At 39.7% G+C, this 18,405-nt stretch overlaps 1 pseudogene; it reads right to left on the bottom strand.

Moving 5' to 3' along the window:
- Positions 1 to 5,925: 5,925 nt before the first annotated feature.
- LOC134882793 (keratin, type II cytoskeletal 8-like) lies at positions 5,926 to 10,884 on the bottom strand (annotated as a pseudogene).
- Positions 10,885 to 18,405: the final 7,521 nt, after the last annotated feature.

The raw sequence follows: 18,405 nt of genomic DNA, 5'->3' as shown, positions 1-18,405 counted from the left end.
AGTTGAGAAAAAAAGCCCAATAACTTATTTGCAGAACAAGATTGAAATATACCCTTCATATTTCCCTTTATTATAAGCAATCTGAGGCTTCAGTTATAAGGAATGAGCTGATAACCCTTTTTGTAACAAAAGATTGGAAACCCTATGGAAAGCTTTGATGTTTTCTTAAAGCATATTGAAGTTTCAAGAATAATTTGTCTAACTTCTAACTTAACTTATGAGGCAATATACTTCAGATCTAATGAGGGGCCCAGCCCTTTGTAAGTTTTTCTGTATGTGGCCCTCAGCGAAAAAAGTTTGGACACCCCTGCTTTAGAGCATACACTCCAATATCAATGAAAATATTGTCATGAAATGGAAAATATAATAAGGAAAAAGCTGTCATTTTATACTCAAATGTTTATGCAGGACAAGGAAGAGTTAGTCCGACACACCCGTGCATTCTTAAAGTGAAAGCTATGTGAGGGACGCAGACCAAGAGAAAGCATGTTTGTGCACACCCACATTTATATAATAGAATCAAACATTGCTGGTTAAGGTTGTTGGGCCTCATATATCTTATAAGTGTTTGGCAGACAGATCACAAAATGAAACAAACACACCTCTTTGCCATGGTAAGTCTTTAATACCCAGTGAAAGCGAGTTGGCAATGATGATTATTCCATTTCTCAGTCACACCACACTTTGGGTTTTGTCATTTTAACACATAGCTTTTGCTGATACATGACATTATACATGCATCCTGCAGCATGCAGAACTTCAACCAAGTTTAAAATATGCATTATAACGAAGAGGAAGCATTTTAACAACCATAAAACAAAATGAAATCTTTATGGAAATGGGGGAGGAATTAGGAAGAAAAACAAATGATCTTTTGAACAACTTTAAAATCATCATACATTTTCAGGACAGATCAAAAGATTTACAATACAATTACTTGTTATCTAACATGTTGTGGTTAGCACACTGAGGGTTGTTACTCTAACAAACTGAAAGTATGCCCTGAGAGTTGGATACCATCTATCATTGATAACTACACACCCAGGGAGGGGCAGCTTTCTTCTGTCAGATCATAAGTAAGATACATCATAGAAAACAGACTGGTGCCGAAACAAAGTTCCCTGCAGGGACTGACCTGTCATTCAGTCTCATTTGAAGATGACAGATGATGTTCTCTATAAACCAGCTTGCTTTGCTGACAGGTCACATAAACCCAACAAGAGATGTTTAGAATGGTTGAGAGGGGTGCAGTAGTGAAGGTGTGAAAAACGGGTTATTAAATTATTTGATTATTTAATAACCATTTTGCAATTGCCATGTCAAAATCTGCAAGGTCCAGTGTATAGGGCTCAAACATTATCAGCCCCAACTAATATTAGTACATGACTCCAGGTTTGCAGTTGGTCAACTAGTTTGTGGTAATTTGATTTTAAACAAATGTTGTGGAGTCTGTAAGCAAGCTCAGGCAGACAGCTCAAGTTGCACTCCTGTATTGACAAGAGACATTATCCATGTATCATTACAATCTCTTATTAACAATCTATTCAAGCATTTGTTGCTGCTGAATCATCGTTCTGTAGGTTTCTCCTCATCCGACATTTACGCTGGTTTCTTTATTAGCTTTAATCAACCCCACCATCATGCCTGAAGACCGTGACATTGCTTTACTGCTTTGCTGTTTTCACATACACTATACATTCCTTTGTAAATTGACTGGCTGAATTTAATAAGGAATATGCACCAAATGAATAGCCAAACAATAACAGTCTCGACACAGAGCCTCTCTGCTGTACAGGATTCAGGGACAAGGAAGGACTTGCCTTACCTGATATACTTCAGCACAAATGATGCAGTTGCTTTGAAACTATTTCATTACATGTTACTTTAGTTGATTTCTATGACACTGGACACCTTTTACTATTTGACCGTTGTATTTCTTGTCTCTTTTTCATTCAGCAGCTACTGTAGGGAGATTCGTAAGCCACTCTAACTTCCAGCTTGTTAGCCGTTTGGAATTATGCAACCTCGCACAGAGCATAATGGAAAAACGGTCATTCTTGAAAACTGTTTTAAGATAATTAAATAAAGGCAAGATCGTTGAACGAAATTTATGAAGAAAGCATGTGTGTGCCAGATAAGAGATGTGCAATGTGTTTACATTTTGACAGACATTGCTTTCCCATTTACAAATGTCTTGTTCTTCGTGTGAAAGACATTTTTAAATGACATCGAAAAAAACAAACATTTTGTTCAGTGTATGGCCAATTTGAAATGACCTTTCAATGCCAAATCTTTGTCTGTCCAGGGCACATTTCAGAGATGGATTCCAGAATTGACTTTTGACCTGCCCTGCCCTTACTTGAGATGCACTTTAACTTTCAAATGCTACTGTGAATTTGAAGTTACTGGTGGAACCGGCAATGGTCCATCCTTCAGAAGATACTTTATTGTATTGCTTATAAAAATATAATTGTCCTGCAGCCTTACCTAAGAAATCTGACTTCCTTAGAAAGTAATTTAGTTTATGGTTGTTGTTTTGCTTGGCTTTATCACTCAAAATGGGCACACCTTAACCAGGCATCCAAAACCAGAAATGCTCATCCTTTCTACAGATCCTCTATCTATCAGCAGTCTACACACTAAGCCTGCAAAGGAATTCAGACCTGTTACTCCAGCTGATCTATTTCCTTTTTTTTTTTCTAATTGTCTGCCTTGTCAGTTCTTTTTATATCAGTCCTGTACAGACAAATCACGAATGAATAAAATCAAGGTGAGCATTAAATGTATTGCTGCTGGTGTAGTTTTAGTGTTCAGACAATTAAATTTGATAGTTTACACAAGTAAATTGCCTAAACCCTGGAGGGGGATCAAACATTAATAGTTTAATGTCAATACTTAGTCATTACAGTATGTTTCTCTGTCATTGGGCACAATAGGCAAATTAGTTAAACCAACAGGTAGCCATGCCAAAGCTTAATATGTCTTGTTTCTTCGATTGTGCTTGTGCACCAAATCATTGCCAACTGAGGTGCTCAGTAGTCATACACTGTACTCTATTTCTGTTGTTGTTGGTCCTGTATCAGACCCTCTTCCAAACACAGTCAAAATAATGTTCCCAAAAGACCCAGATTAAGGTATTATTCTCAAAGACCACGATTAGTATTATTGTATCATTTGAGTTCTGATTTAAGTCTACAATAAAGACAAAAGACTCACTTTGAGTGCAGTGTTGCGTCATTTGCCTGCAGGCGGTTGGATGGTGAAGAGAGAAATCATTCTTTTTTTTTTTTCTCATTGAGGTGTGGACGTGTGTATTTTAGATCCTAACTGAAGTACCTACACATACTGTACAGATGACATAACACAATGGGAAAACTGGAACCAACACTGCATGCGGTTAACTCAAGATTAGGTCAAGGATTGTACACGGTCAGTCACAGTAAAGCAGCCAGGTTTCTTTCAATGTTCTCGCTTTACTCGCTGTAGCCTCGCCCCATACCTCTAACTGATTCAGAGTATATATGTTAGGTTTTCCAATTCTATACTTGGCATGCTGACAAACGTTTTATGGACAGGGGTAGATTTTGCAAAGGCTGCAACAGCAAACATCACGGTGGGCTTTTGACAGGTTCAGTTTAACACAGTTTATGCCTGCTCCAATAAGAACAGTGCATTGATTAAGCAGCAGAAAGGAGAAGGATGCATCATCTGCAAAGAAGTAGACAATTGCTTTTGAATAAATACATGTTGAAATGTTTTCAATGACTAATGCATGAATTAATTTGAATGAATAAAAATAAGATGATGGATCATGCAAGTATAATCAGCAGAAACACCAGCGGCTGCAGCAGCATACTGTAGATGTGTGTGTGTTACACAACAGTACATAATGTGTGTGTAGCAGAGGCAGAGAAGATTCCTTTGCACTGCTAACAAAAGGACCTGTTTTCAAAAGACGCTCAAGGTTTAAACCTCAATCACAAACATGGTTTGATAAGACTTAGTAAGTAATGATGCATGATTAAACCGGTTAGATGGGTTAGGGAAAAAAACATTCCTAAAACAGGGCATGCACCTTATGTCAAACAATGCCTAACAACTCAGAGACCTTCACAAATATGAGATTTTATTTGTACCGATTATCGTTATGGTGATAAGATTCTGTGGATTCATTGCAACTATGCATTTCATAACGATCAACCCAAACAATATTCATATGAAATGTGCCCTGTTCATCCATGGAGATCATAGATGAATGGGGTTGTGCAAATTGAAACTATTCCTCAACAAAAGTCCAATCTTCAATCTGAAGAATGACTAGCAGGTACTTTTTTTTGTACTGTCAACCACTATACTTTTGCAGTGTAAATGTCTTGCAGTATTCAACAGGGCTTAGATGCTGCAGCTTCAAAACAGCTGCTGCAAGGAAAAATAAGAAAAACGACCGCAATAAAACAACGCATACAGAAAAAAAATATCAGGAAATACAGAAACTACACATCACCACACATTCAGAAAACAATGAACAAAATAGGAATGCTGCAAGAAGCCAATGTAAAACCACAGATGTTTCCAGGGTACTAAGAAACAAACACGCCCTGACACACCTGGTATTTGTTGCCTTGGTTTGTGGGTCATGAAGTTGCTGAAGTCCACAACGTTTTTGTTTTTTTCAGTTTTAACATTCTGATTGCGTAACATTAGTAGTTATTATTGCAGATATTTCCTGCTAGAGAGTTTCATAATATTGCTTCGTTGGATGATTACTAGCCTATCATTCAATAGCAATACATACTATCTGAATCAGGACATCTAAATTAAAACGTAACTTGCAACGCTGGCTTCATTTTTAATGAATCAAACTGCTTTCTAACTAATTTACATTGTTTGGTGTGACAGTTTCTCCTTATTTTGATAGGGGTTTTTTTCTAAGTTAATGATAGGAGTCTTCTTCCAGCTCTGATGCAAATGTATTTTCAAACTCATCAAGTAAATGCAGAGTCAATATAAACCACCAAAGCTTTTCATACACTGTGATATCATGTTTATACAATTAACTATTATGCCTTTAAACCTGAAAATGATCCAGCCTGCTCCAGTGTGTGTCAGCAGCAGCCACAGTTATTTTCTTAGAGCAATGAACGGTGGGTGTTACTTTGGGATTTGTACAGTTTTTTCTCCTAAAACTTCAGGTTGTATAGCCTTGGGTGTGGCACCCCCACCCACAATTCCTGTTCAAACCTGTTGCTATAGTTGTTTCAGTTGTTTTAGATTAAATCACTTGTCAGTACACTCACAGACTGTCACATATATTACATTTAGCATGTTATGTCCTGATACAACTCTTGGCATGTTTGAATCAGACTTCTTTGCTTTGAACCTGTTTCGTGTGAACTTTGGATGTATAATTACTTTTTTTCACAGTAAGGGATTAGAAGTGTTTGGACCATGACATTTTCTGACATTTTCTAATCAGGAATGACCTTCAACTTCCTTTTGTTGAAAATAAACCCCTGCAATTAGCATGTACCCGTTCTTAGACAGACTGGGACTAGTCAGAGAAATGTTTAAAATGTCATGTAAGTTAGAGTTTTTCTAAGGCTTTTTAAAGTTCACCATCTGTGTGTGTGTGTGTGTGTGTGTGTGTGTGTGTGTGTGTGTGTGTGTGTGTGTGTGTGTGTGTGTGTGTGTGTGTGTGTGTGTGTGTGTGTGTGTGTGTGTGTGTGTGACTGTGTGAGCGTGTGTGTATCTTAGAACATTAATCTTTCATTGTGTGTAAAATGTTTTTTAAATTCACTTATCTTTTTACATCTGGTGCTTAATAGTTGAAGGATTACGTATTATCTTACTATCTTACAGTATAATCACATCAACTTACTGGGAAACTTACAAACCATAGGAAACACAACAATACACCATGTAAAATAATGTTTGAAGAAGATTTATTGTTGAGCAAATAGACAGGACAGGATGTGTCGCTAGGGGTAACGCACAGAAAGAAGGCTTTTTGAAGCAGATGGAAGACTTTGTTCACAGATATTCATTTTATAGCAGGTAGAGAATAAAAAGGTCCATGCAGCAGTTATATTCGAGGTGGCATCAGTGCTTTGACTTGCTCAGACCTCAAGAGCAACAGAAGAAAACAAATGCAATAGGGCCACCTGCTGGCTAATCACATGTGGTTCAGTGATCCCTGACGACAGGAAGTTTACAGTCAAGAATTTATGAAGACTTTTCAGATACCTTAACAAAGACTCATCCTTTAACATCTTTTCATTAAGTGAAGAAAAGTTGTGTTTACACCTCTTACAGGAGAAACATTGTTTGGTCAAGGCACTTCAGAAACATTAGAGACATGGATAATAAAACAGTGTCGGTGTGCTTTTTCTTCACCTCCAAACCAATATGATCAATCATAAATCAGACAAAACTGGAAAAAACAATCACTCCTCAGCCACAGCTTCAACCTCCACCTGCTCCTCCTTCTCCTGTTGCACCTCCTTCTCCTCCTCCTCCTCCTCCTCCTCTCCCCATTATTCTCCTCAACAGCTGGCTCCTCGATTGCTACCTCCTCTTTGACCTCTATCACCTCTTTCTCCTCCTCTTTCTTCTCCTCGGTCTTGATCATCACTGTTTCTGTTTTGGTGACTGTGGTGCTCTTCACTGTTGCTCCTTCAAGGGCAGCAACAGAACCGATGCTTGCCTTGGCTCCGCTGACTCCACTGAATCCACTGACTCCACTGAATCCATTGACTCCACTGACTCCACTGACTCCACTTCCACCGAAGGAGCAACTGAGGTAGGATGGGGTTCGGGAGCTCTCCAGGCCGTAGGCATTGTAGTTCATTGCTGCACATTCAAAAGTAGAGATAATTATTACAAGGCACAGTAATGGAAAAAAAGGTCCGTTATGATCTGAATATATATTCATATCCGCAAAGGCTTCAGTTACCATTCATTCTTCTTCTCAGAGATTTAGCACATGTGGGCCTAAAGAGTCAATTGAAAAGCTTTTGATTTTCGTCTATTACATTTAACTTAGGGTAAAGAGCACATGCATTTATCTTTACTTTTCACACATCCATCAAGTAGATATAACACAAGTGCAAAAATAGAAGTGAATAAAATGTGCAAAAATATCCAACGTGACGAGACAGACAGCTGTCCAAAACATAACCCATGGTGGCATCAGTCATGCCGTTTTTGATTAATAGTTCAAACTGTGCCAAAAATTAACAGTTAAACCAAGGTAGAACATGAACTTACAAGTCTGCTTTGTTATATTGGTCTTGATTCCAGTAGCTAACCTGTAGAGGAAACAGAACAAGGGGCAGGAAGACGATCAGAAAAGCATGAGACATCTACACAATAATATTGATGTAAAAAAGATACTCCTCAGCAGCTCCACAGGGTGGTGCTGTCACAGCAACACCTTACCTATACTCCTCTCCTTCCAGCAGTTTCCTGTAGGTGGCTATCTCAATATCCAGAGCCAGCTTCACGTTCATCAGTTCCTGGTACTGGCGCACTTGAAGGGCCATGTCCTGCTTGGCTCTCTGGAGGGCTTCCTCCAGGTCTCTAATGCGAAGTCTGGCATCTTTTACTGCGATTTCACCACGCTCCTCAGCCTCTGCGATCTGAGACTCCAAATTGTTTCGCTAAGAGTAGAGAATGAAAAGCAAAGAGTTGTGTGAATTCCTATTGTCTTTTTAAGTCCAGGTGCTACTAACACAGTTTAATTACTGCTAAAGTTAGGATGTTTTTAATCAATTCGTAGAATTAAAGAATTAAAAAAAGATATATCTACAAAACTGAATTCTCACCTGTGCTTTAACCATTTCAATTTCAGACTGGAGCCTCATTATCTGCGGTTCATGTCAGCTACTTCAGCCTTAGTGGACTTCAGGTCGTCACCATATGTTCCTACTGACTGCTGCATCTCTGCATACTAAACACACAGAGAATAGTTATATGGACAAATCAAAATGCAATGTGATTATCAAGGTGTTGCTGATGTTTGTTGTTCGCCACATGGTTTGGCATGCTTTAATTTGACATAAATCACAGGGATCTTACCTTAGACTGGTACCATGACTCCGCCTCGACCCTGCTACGGTTGGCGATGTCTTCATACTGAGCACGCACTTCCGCAACAATGGCGTCCATGTCAAGGACGCGGCTGTTGTCCATCTCCACCACAACAGATGTGTCCTTGATCTGGCCCTGCAGCTCACTGATTTCCTGTGCGGGATAATACATAAACAAATCATCGTACAAATGCTCTTTGTATTTAGGATGTTAAATCTATTATTCATTTGTGTGCCACTGGAAAGGGAAACAAGGTACATACTGCATCATAGATCTGCCTCAGGAACTCAATCTCATCAGAGAGCCCGTCCAGTTTGCCGTCCAGCTCCACTTTCACCATGTAGGCTGCGTCAGTGTCCTGCACAGGAAAGGAAAATATTGAGTGTTCATTGTTGCATGCTGCCCTGGACCTGAGGTACAAATGACCATTGTGTGGGGTCATTCAGCTTGAAGGCCTGTTATGGTTTCAAGATCAAATATATGGAAAAAAGATAAAAGACAGACCTTCTTTATGAGGACGAAGTTGTTCTCACACTCATTGCGCTTGTTGATCTCATCCTCATACCTGGAAAGAAAAAGATAACTCCTTAAATGTAAAGTGCAGTGGTCATTCAATCAACTGTATAGTTTAATATATGTTTATTAAGGGAGTTAGAGCGATGGTTGAAATATTATGCTCCACTCACTTGTTTTTGAAGTCCTGAACCAGGCCCGTTATGTGATGTAGGTCAGACTCAAGTTTGACTTTCTCGTTTCCCAAGCTGTCCAGCTGCCTGCGCAAGTTGCCGATGTAGGTTTCGAACATGGAGTCAACATTGGAGCGAGATGTAGTCTGTTCCTGCATAAGTTTCCATTTGGTTTCAAGCATTTTGTTCTGCTGTTCTAGGAAGCGAACCTGCAGACCAAAAATGTAAATGATTGATGAATACAAGAGAGGAAAAACAGACCTAGTTCTGTAGCTATGGGTCACACGGAAATGACTTTAAATGATTTGATTGTAAAATGAAGGGAAGATACTACACCCCTTGTTTACTGATGACAAAAAAAAACAACTTTAATGTAAGGGGAGGTTGGTTTATGACATATGCACTGTGAAAAAATGCATGTATGCCTTACTCAAACAACGTGAATGGCTTTACTTTGTTTGCTGATGGACAAAGAACTGCATGAAGATTGATGAGTAAATGAGTAATTGAGCTTCTCCCACCTCTAACACACTCTAAATGTCACATCAATTACTCATATCCCTTATTGCTCATCCACAGTGCCACTTTTCAACACAAAGAGGCACTGTTTCCCAGTTCCCCCTTTGCGCCTTCTCTATTGAGCGTCCTGACCCTGGGTGGGGTCCTGCTACCACTCTGCAAACATGATGTGACACAAGCAGCTATACCTGAGTGTGTGCAATATCCGATGGTATGCAAGCTTTGTTTTACAATCTGAAGAATCAGTTTCAGCGTTATTGATTTTACTTTGGTCCTACTTTGCTCTGGCTACCTCATTAAACTTGAATGTTTCAATAAAGAAACTGGTCAATCTCAGCTTTCAGCAATCTCTGCATTTAATAGTCAGTGCATAACAATGATTTATACTACTGACAAGAAAATTGCTTTAGTGGCTATTATAAAGCCTCATAAAGTGGGTATTGTTCAGATATCTCAGTGTCGGGCTATTTTTTTACAATATTTGTCCACTCCACTCAGTATTTAACAAGCTTCTCTCATGCAAAGCTTACCTAGCCCATGACACACCCACTTTTCTACTTTAGCATTGAGGAACTTTATTTGATGAATACGATTTTGCAGCTTGGACTTGATCTCTTTTCAGGATATTGCAATCATTTCGATGCAACCCCTTCAAGATAAATGTGTTCTTGTCTTCTCTTCATGCTCTGTATCAAGGTTGATCCTCTTACCTGAGCTCTATGATTTCACTCCAGAGTGGAAACATGGGAGGAAGCTAAAGCATTACTCAAAACAGAACCTCTCTGCATGGCTTTTAGACGACTGCATATTGTTATATATACACTTTTGACAGGGATTGCCTCAAGGATGATCTACATTGTGAATTTAGACCTCTTTCACCTTGAGCTATTCTGGCTTTCAATACAGTAATTCCCTCTAAGGTTCCTGAGGTTATATTTTTAGTCTTTGTGGAATTTGATAGTCATAGAAACCAACAGTTCACCCTCAACAAAAAGTATTTCATGGACCCACAGAAAGTTTGTTTTTCTTTTTACTATTTGAATATGCATGAATTCCTCTTAAGTTTACTGACCTTGTCGATAAATGAAGCAAAGCGGTTGTTGAGGGTCTTGATCTGCTCCTTCTCCTGGGTGCGGACCATCTGGATATTGGGGTCAATCTCCAGGTTCAGGGGGGCCAGCAGGCTCTTGTTCACAGTCACCGCTGTGATGGGTGCCCCCATGTCATGGGCCATGCCACCTCCCATACCTCCACCAAAGCCGACATAGCCAAACTCCACTCCACCTCCTCTTTGTCCAGAACCCCCAGGCAATATACCCACCACCCATTTTATAACCCCCAGCACTTACAGCAGCACCACAGCTGCCAACTCCCCCATAAGAGCTGCGGACATTGTAGCTCTGCCTGCCACTGCCACTGCCCACACCCCCGTAGCCTGAGAAGGAGCGGCTGCTGAAGCCCTGGGATGGGCCCCTGGAGGAGGACACATTGGAGTAGGTGGTGGTCTTCAAAGCTCTGAGAGACATGATTTCAGAGGGAGTCTGAAGAAATGAAGTAGTATGAGAGGAGAAGAGGGTGAGGCAGATAGACCCTCCCTGGCCTCCCGTGCTATTTATCAGGGCAGGGGAGGGGCCCTGCAGAGATCTGATTGGCTGCCGTCCGCAGCAGGGGAGTGAAGGATGAGGGAATGCAAGGGAAGAAAATCACATTGTGTTACACATTTACAGTGTGCTGGAGGGAGGGCACGAATTACATAATAGTCACTGTGCCAGTTTATACAAAGTGCTGCAGAAACACTGGTAGAACTTTTCATTCAAAAGGCATTTTCCAAACTTTAAATGTCATAACATCATAACAACAAATACGCAAAGCCACACACACACACACACACACACACACACACACACACACACAAACACATACACACACACACACACACACACACACACACACACACACACACACACACACACACTCATGCGAAACCAGATTATAAAGTCAAACCTTGGGTATAATGAACAGTGCATCATTTTACGACCTGCTCTTCTACTTTACAACAGTTCTCATAGGGGTGACATATTGCAAAGCAAATTGTTGGTGACCAGTGTGATGTGCTTTATGTGTTTGTGGGCTGTGTCACTGTATGTCTGATAATTGTGGAAAAACCAGATTTACCCACTTAATATGTTCCACTATCTATATGTGCGATCTACATGTTCTTCAGCAGGCATGTTGGAACAAATCCATGCATGAAACCGGATTATATAAGAAAAATGATCAGTGCACTTTGACAGGTTATATCATCTTAAATGTCAAAGTAAAATCCGTGCACAATTATGTAGTATCCGAAGGCAATGAACACACACACACACACACACACACACACACACACACACACACACACACACACACACACACACACACACACACACACACACACACACACACACACAGACTATTGATGAACATTCCTCCCGTATCAGCCAGGTAAAGAGCAAACAGAGATTGTCTTTTTATTTTACTCCAGACCCCACCTAGTACCACTACTACATAACATGAAAAAACAAAGACTGCGCAGAATAGGTAGGTAGGTTGGCAGGTAGGTTGGCAGGTAGGTAGGTAGGTAGGTAGGTAGGTAGGTAGGTAGGTAGGTAGGTAGGTAGGTAGGTAGGTAGGTAGGTAGGTAGGTAGGTAGGTAGGTAGGTAGGTAGGTAGGTAGGTAGGTAGGTTGGTGGGTGGGTGGGTGGGTAGGTAGGTAGGTAGGTAGGTAGGTAGGTAGGTAGGTAGGTAGGTAGGTAGGTAGGTAGGTAGGTAGGTAGGTAGGTAGGTAGGTAGGTAGGTAGGTAGGTAGGTAGGTAGGTAGGTAGGTAGGTAGGTAGGTAGGTAGGTAGGTAGGTAGGTAGGTAGGTAGGTAGGTAGGTAGGTAGGTAGGTAGGTAGGTAGGTAGGTAGGTAGGTAGGTAGGTAGGTAGGTAGGTAGGTAGGTAGGTAGGTAGGTAGGTAGGTAGGTAGGTAGGTAGGCAGAATTTGTTTGTTTTTTTGTACCACATTAAGGATCAAAATACATTTTCGTTAAGCCCTTGTGTTTTTATGACAGTTTGATTGAAACCATGAACCCCTGTCATCATCTCATATTGTTGAATCATGATATATTTGCCGTTGGGCAGATTTATGACTCAAGATCATTCCTGGGTGGTTTCTTGACTGCTGCCAAATTCTCACCAGAATAAACCCCCTGCTCCCTCAATGAAAATATTAAACACACCCCTCCTCTTTTGTTTCCATAGTTTTATAAAAAGAAACTTCACATTTTTACCAACTATGAATAAGCAAAGGGAGCACATGTTGTGGAAAGAACATATTAACAACCTAAAAGGTACTTTAAGGCTTCGGACCAATAAAAAAAATGCATATTTTGCTTGGCTTGTCTCAAACAGTGACGTGACTCTTCACAATGGAACTGCTGTGCTAAACTTGGAGGCAACCATATATGTACAAGTCAACCAGTTCTTGTTGTTCAGCATCTCAGAAAAAAATCACCAACCGATGAACAGAGCTGTTTTTGCTTCAAGTTTGATGACTTAAACATAAAAACATCCAGATAAGAGAATGCCTAATTATTTCTGCATGCAGACAGTAAACAGATAATTTAAAACGCTCACCCGCTGACCTGAGGTCCGTTAAGAGGCCAGTGATGTTTTGGTTTGTAAGAAGTTGCTATGTGGCACATCAAGTCAGGAATGTGCTGACAGAAACACTTACATGCTACAAGAAAGAAGGGGGTGAGGTAAGAGATGAGCAAGTGGGGTGTTATTTGAAGGCAATTAGCAAAGATAAGAAACAAACCTATTTCACAACGAATGACAGATTCACTGAGACGTTCAGCGGGAATTGGCTTGTATCCAAGACGGTTATTTTTAAGCAGGCAAAGGGCTTAAACAAATGCGGTGGCATTGCTCCAACATGCATCTTTACATTGTAGCATGGGTGCCGCCAGGGGGGGGGGGGGTTAGGACGATTCTAAGGGCCCAGCACTGACAGGGGCCCTTTGAGGGCTATCAATATTATTTTAATAGTATTGTCTTGTTTAAGTTTTTGAAATGAAATAAATCATTTGATCTGTTAAAATATATAGATATGTTCCATATATCATGGCATTTTCATTTTAAGGCAACAGTCTATTCAGTGTAATTCAGACAGTTGTGGGACAGTTGTGGATTTTTTTTGGGGGGGGGGGGGGGGGCTGAATTGAAATCTTTCAATTCAAAAGGGGCCAAGATTTCTGGCGGCGCCCCTGCATTGTAGTATAATATATTATAAACTTGATGCATGCAGTGTTTTATAAACAATAAGAGAAATAAAGAATGAAACTCCAGTTAAAGAAATAGGGCGTCCCTATCATGATTTTGGAGGGTTTCCCCCCTGTTATATAAGTTTTTGTGCATGTTAATGGTCTGTAAAGGCTAAAATCCCAATGATCCAACAGAGGGAGTTTCTCTCCCCCCTGCCTGAAACACCTTGACTGCAGTCTTTTGTTTACTTCTGTAACACAGTGACATCACACGCTGTTCTATTGGCTAGCGCTCCAACATATTATAGAGATAAACTAAGGGGCAGGACATCTCTAAGCGGTTGACCAATACCAACAGAGCTGGCTAGCTAACCAATGAGAGCAGACTGGGCTCTGTTTAAGAAAGAGGGTGGAAAGCGGTGCTGCAGCACAGGCAGTATGAGAAAAATAAAGCTTTTTTTTTTCATTAATGTAAACTTGTCAAAGTAGGGGCACAAATTACAAATATGAACCTGAAAATATGCATAATAGGGCCCCTTTAACAGAAAAGTTGTAAAATAGAGCAGGAAATGCAAAAAAAAATAATAATAAAAGGGGGCTAAACATACTTCCTGTCTTGTGGTCTTAAAGTTGGATTTCGCAGTGGTCTCCTGCCCAGCCTTGGAAACTATCAGTATAATCAGTTATAAAACTGACTTCCTGCCTTGCCATATAATGCCTGTTCAAACAGGGAGCCTCCCATACAGACATGAATAAACACTACACCAAGGCATGGTGCATGGTTTTCAAACAATGGGAGCACACATGTACTCTTAGAAACAGCCAGACAGAAAAGTACAGAACATGCAGTTTCTTAGACCTCTTCCCCCTTCTCTTATTACAGTGGCTGAGTTCCCTTTGAGACGAATGCCCCCTAGCGACTTCAGGATGAAAGTGCATGTGTTCAGCCAAAGAAATTTCACAGGAGGAGTGGCATGATGTGGTCACACGTTGTCATCACTGTTTGTCATTGACTAGTTTTTTTTCTGCTGAACGAAACCTGATCCAGTCTATAGGATGTTGCTCGTTTGTCAACCACACTAGAGGTATGACTCTCGAGATGCCAATGTTAGTCAGTTTGTTCACCAATTTGGTCCAGATGGAAATATCTCTGCAACTATGCAGCTTGCCAAGTTGCCATGAAATTAGTCAAAAACAATTAAACAATTTACTGACTTTTGTGACCCATCGATGTTTCCTGTAGGGACACCATGAGCTTGATAAGTGTGATGAGGGTTATATTCTTAAAACTATTGGATGGATTTCGGTAAATTTGTTACAGATATCCAAGGACCTGAGAGACACGTCGTATGAATAAATGTATTTGCTGATCCTTTAACATGTTTATCCTACACATTTTAATTCAGTTTTACCAAAACTACCACCATAATTACGAGCAAATACATGCAAGATCGTAAACATGATAACACATGGATTAAAAAAAAACATTGTGACATTCTTTATGAATCAGACATACTGTAGGTTTCATGGAAAATTCAGTCTAATTGGTCAATGACCAGTTATTGTTGGAGGCGATCAAAAAGGGATGAATAGTACCATATAGTAATATGTAGATACTTCAATGTGTATTTAATGTCAATAATAAATTGATGTAATGCTTTGTAGGCACGTAAATCATATTGCATAACTATAATCTTAGGAAATGCAACATTTGCTTGATTTTAGGTGACTGCCTGAATCAAAAACTTCTGGTCTTTTAATCTAGTGAAATTATATGGACATATAGGACAATGACGTCTCTGTACATCTCTACTCCTTAGTATCAGCTTGTTAGCTTTGTCATTGCGAGCATGTTAGCATGCAGATGTTTTCTCAAAGTAGTGAAGGAAATCATTCAACAAACAGTTTTACTTCCTTAAATTAAACTTCTACAGACTGTCATTCGGCCAAAGTGAGAGATGTAGTCAGCTATAGGTGACTTTCCACTGTAGCATTTCTTACTCACTGCATCTTTTATATCTTCCTGTGAAATGTCTTTGCGCTAGAAATGGACATCACATATTATGGAGAAAATGTCTCTTAGTCGACACATTTCGCTAACCTCTGATGTGTGACCCCCTACACTCTGATGACAATCATGGCCATAAAACTGCAATAAAGTTATACATTAACAAGATAAACAAACTGTCTATTTTGATGCCTTTTACACATGTTGCTGTCAGTCAAAGCAGTGATCAAGATAAAAAGGGATGATGTAAGAAAGACCCAGCGCAAGAGTGTGTCACACTCACATGTATTGCATCCATGAAAATATTTTTTTTGACTTTTTATATACGCATGTTAGAGCTCACTTTCTGCACTGCAGCTGTGCCACAGTAAACCAAAGAAAAGGGAGGGAAGTGAAGTTCATTCGAGGCCGCCCCAAAAATCGGAAGGTTTCCAAGTATCATGAAGCCCATAAACTCGAGTTGTAGTTTCCAGGCTCCTGCTGTTTGTTACAATGACTCACATAGGCCTACTCCAGCTCTTTTCCTCTGCTCTTTTCTCAACTTATCTAGGAAAGAGGGTTGAAATCCAGATCCGATTCTTGTATGTGGAAAATCAGTTCTAAGGAATAATGACTCCCAAACAAACCAAAAAAATTAATAAAGATTTATGTGGAGACTACTTAGTGTGCACAAGTTCTTTGATCTACTTGTTTAAAGCTTTTCCAACATGTCTGTGGCATGAATCACACATCAGTAGATATGTATATGTTCTTGCTATGAGGCAGAATAAACAGCTACGAAGAACCAATTTCTTTATCACTGTCAATCTTCTAGGTGGAGTTTTCACAGTCAAGATTAGCCCGGTTGTTCTGCTTCCTGGGGATGCCTACTGTAAGCTACTTTGTTGACTTGCTAGTTAGCTCTCTGGAGAAGCGCAGATGCCATGTACTGTATGTCAATGATTTTCATTGTGAAAGGTAGAGATATAAATGTAATTCTAAAGCGAGGCTCACAGTGAACCAGTGTAAACACCACTGGTGTCATTCTAAAGTAATTACATTGTGCATTCACATTTTCTTCATAATGTTAAGATGAAGTGGGAAATGTGCCACCATTATCCAATATGCCGGCTAGGTTCATTAAAACTGTTGGTCAAGGTAGCCTACATCCCTGTTTCTTATTTCTTTCTTTTTTTTCTGTCCCGGTGGGCAAGTCATCTTTGTTGCCAACACAGATTCAAACAAACAGGAGAGCAGTGATGCTAGTCATGAGTTATGAGTCATGCTGATTTAATTTATGGTTCCTCTTTATGCCTCTCCCCTGGTCTCAGTAACTCCTTCGCTTTTTTGCTGCTCTAACTCCCTATTTGCAGTTTTTCCCTTTCATTGAGTGCAGCTTTAACAAAAGAACAGCGAGGGGCTGTTGTAAAGTGTGAGAAGCCCTGAAACTTGATCAACCATGGAGGTGATGTAACACCAGGAAAGAAAAGAACTAGGTTGTATGAAGCTCAGGAGGGTATTTAAGCCTTTGCAAGATCCCTTGGGGTGGTTTTATGGTTTTGTTATTCATGTTCTCTGATGCCTAATGTGAAAATCCGCTCTGACCACAACTTTAGCCCTAGTTAAACTAGTATGAACCTTTCCAAGGTCCAGAACAATGTAAAAAGTATTGCAGCTTTTTCTTTTTAGGAAAATCATCCAGTTTCTTTCCTCTTTTTTGGTTGAAAAGTGTTTTGCAGTTTCATGCCCATTGTATCCTACTTCCCATAGGCACTATGGCATTTAGTCACTTAGATGCACAATAAAACTCACATAATTTCTATTTCTGATAAGTAACCGTATACTGTTAAGGGGAAAACAGATTTCATGTTTTTTTTCCTGGTGTCACAAAGGATTTAATGACAAAAGAGCGCTGTTCATATTGGGAAATGAAACGTTTTCAGTTAACACACCTTACCAGATAAGGCTTTAAAGTATAGTGTTCAAAATCCTCATCAGAGCTGATTTGTACGGATAATAGACTATACTCTGAAAGGTGAATGAGGGCAGTATTTCTTTCCTTTTTATGGCATTCTGAACAATATGCTATTGACTTACTTTCGTTCTTTAGGCACATCCACCCTTCTCAGGTCTTCTGGGTGTGTTTGAAGCGTGGGTGTCCATAGGTCTCCTTTTACAGTATGGAATATTCAATGTTAATAATCTCTGCCCTATTGTTTCTGTTGAAATGGGATTTCAATGAGATTTACAAATTGATAAGAGCCTTCTGATTGTTCTGATAAATAATTCAATGCCACTAGTTAATCTTGCACTTTTAGAGTATAAACCGGTAAAGAAATATGCCACTATTGATGCTGATGACCTCAAAGTAGCTATAATCTCAGATTCCTTTATGTAGTTGATACATGAAGTTTATACATCCCCCTCCCCATCTTTTTTTTTAGCTTCAACTAAAAGACACAGTCCTGCAGCTGCTCCACAGTATCTTACTTTCAGTTTAGGCAAGATAGGAAGGCAGTCAAAATGTGTTTATTTTGGAACATGGCTGACCTCAAACTTAGAAACCTTGCAGAAACTGGTAGGCATTATGCCTTTTATGGGCAAACCAAAGGAATTTGGGGATGTGCTTACAGAGTAAACCTAATTTCAAAAAGATTACTCTACCCTATAGCTTTTATTTTTGATTATATTCCACTTTAAACGCAAACTGTGTTATATGTTATTTCTATAGATGGGTTCAATACATTTGTTGTTTAAGGGTGAATGTTTTTTATAGTGTTTTCACAACGAAAAAATGCCTCATTTCCTTGGAGACCGAAAACATTGTCGGTTAAA

The sequence above is a fragment of the Eleginops maclovinus genome, chromosome 20, assembly GCF_036324505.1.
Source record: "Eleginops maclovinus isolate JMC-PN-2008 ecotype Puerto Natales chromosome 20, JC_Emac_rtc_rv5, whole genome shotgun sequence".
In the NCBI taxonomy this organism is placed as follows: domain Eukaryota; kingdom Metazoa; phylum Chordata; class Actinopteri; order Perciformes; family Eleginopidae; genus Eleginops; species Eleginops maclovinus.
The sequence above is the reverse complement of the archived record's forward strand: the minus strand, read 5'-3'. Positions and strand labels throughout refer to the sequence as shown.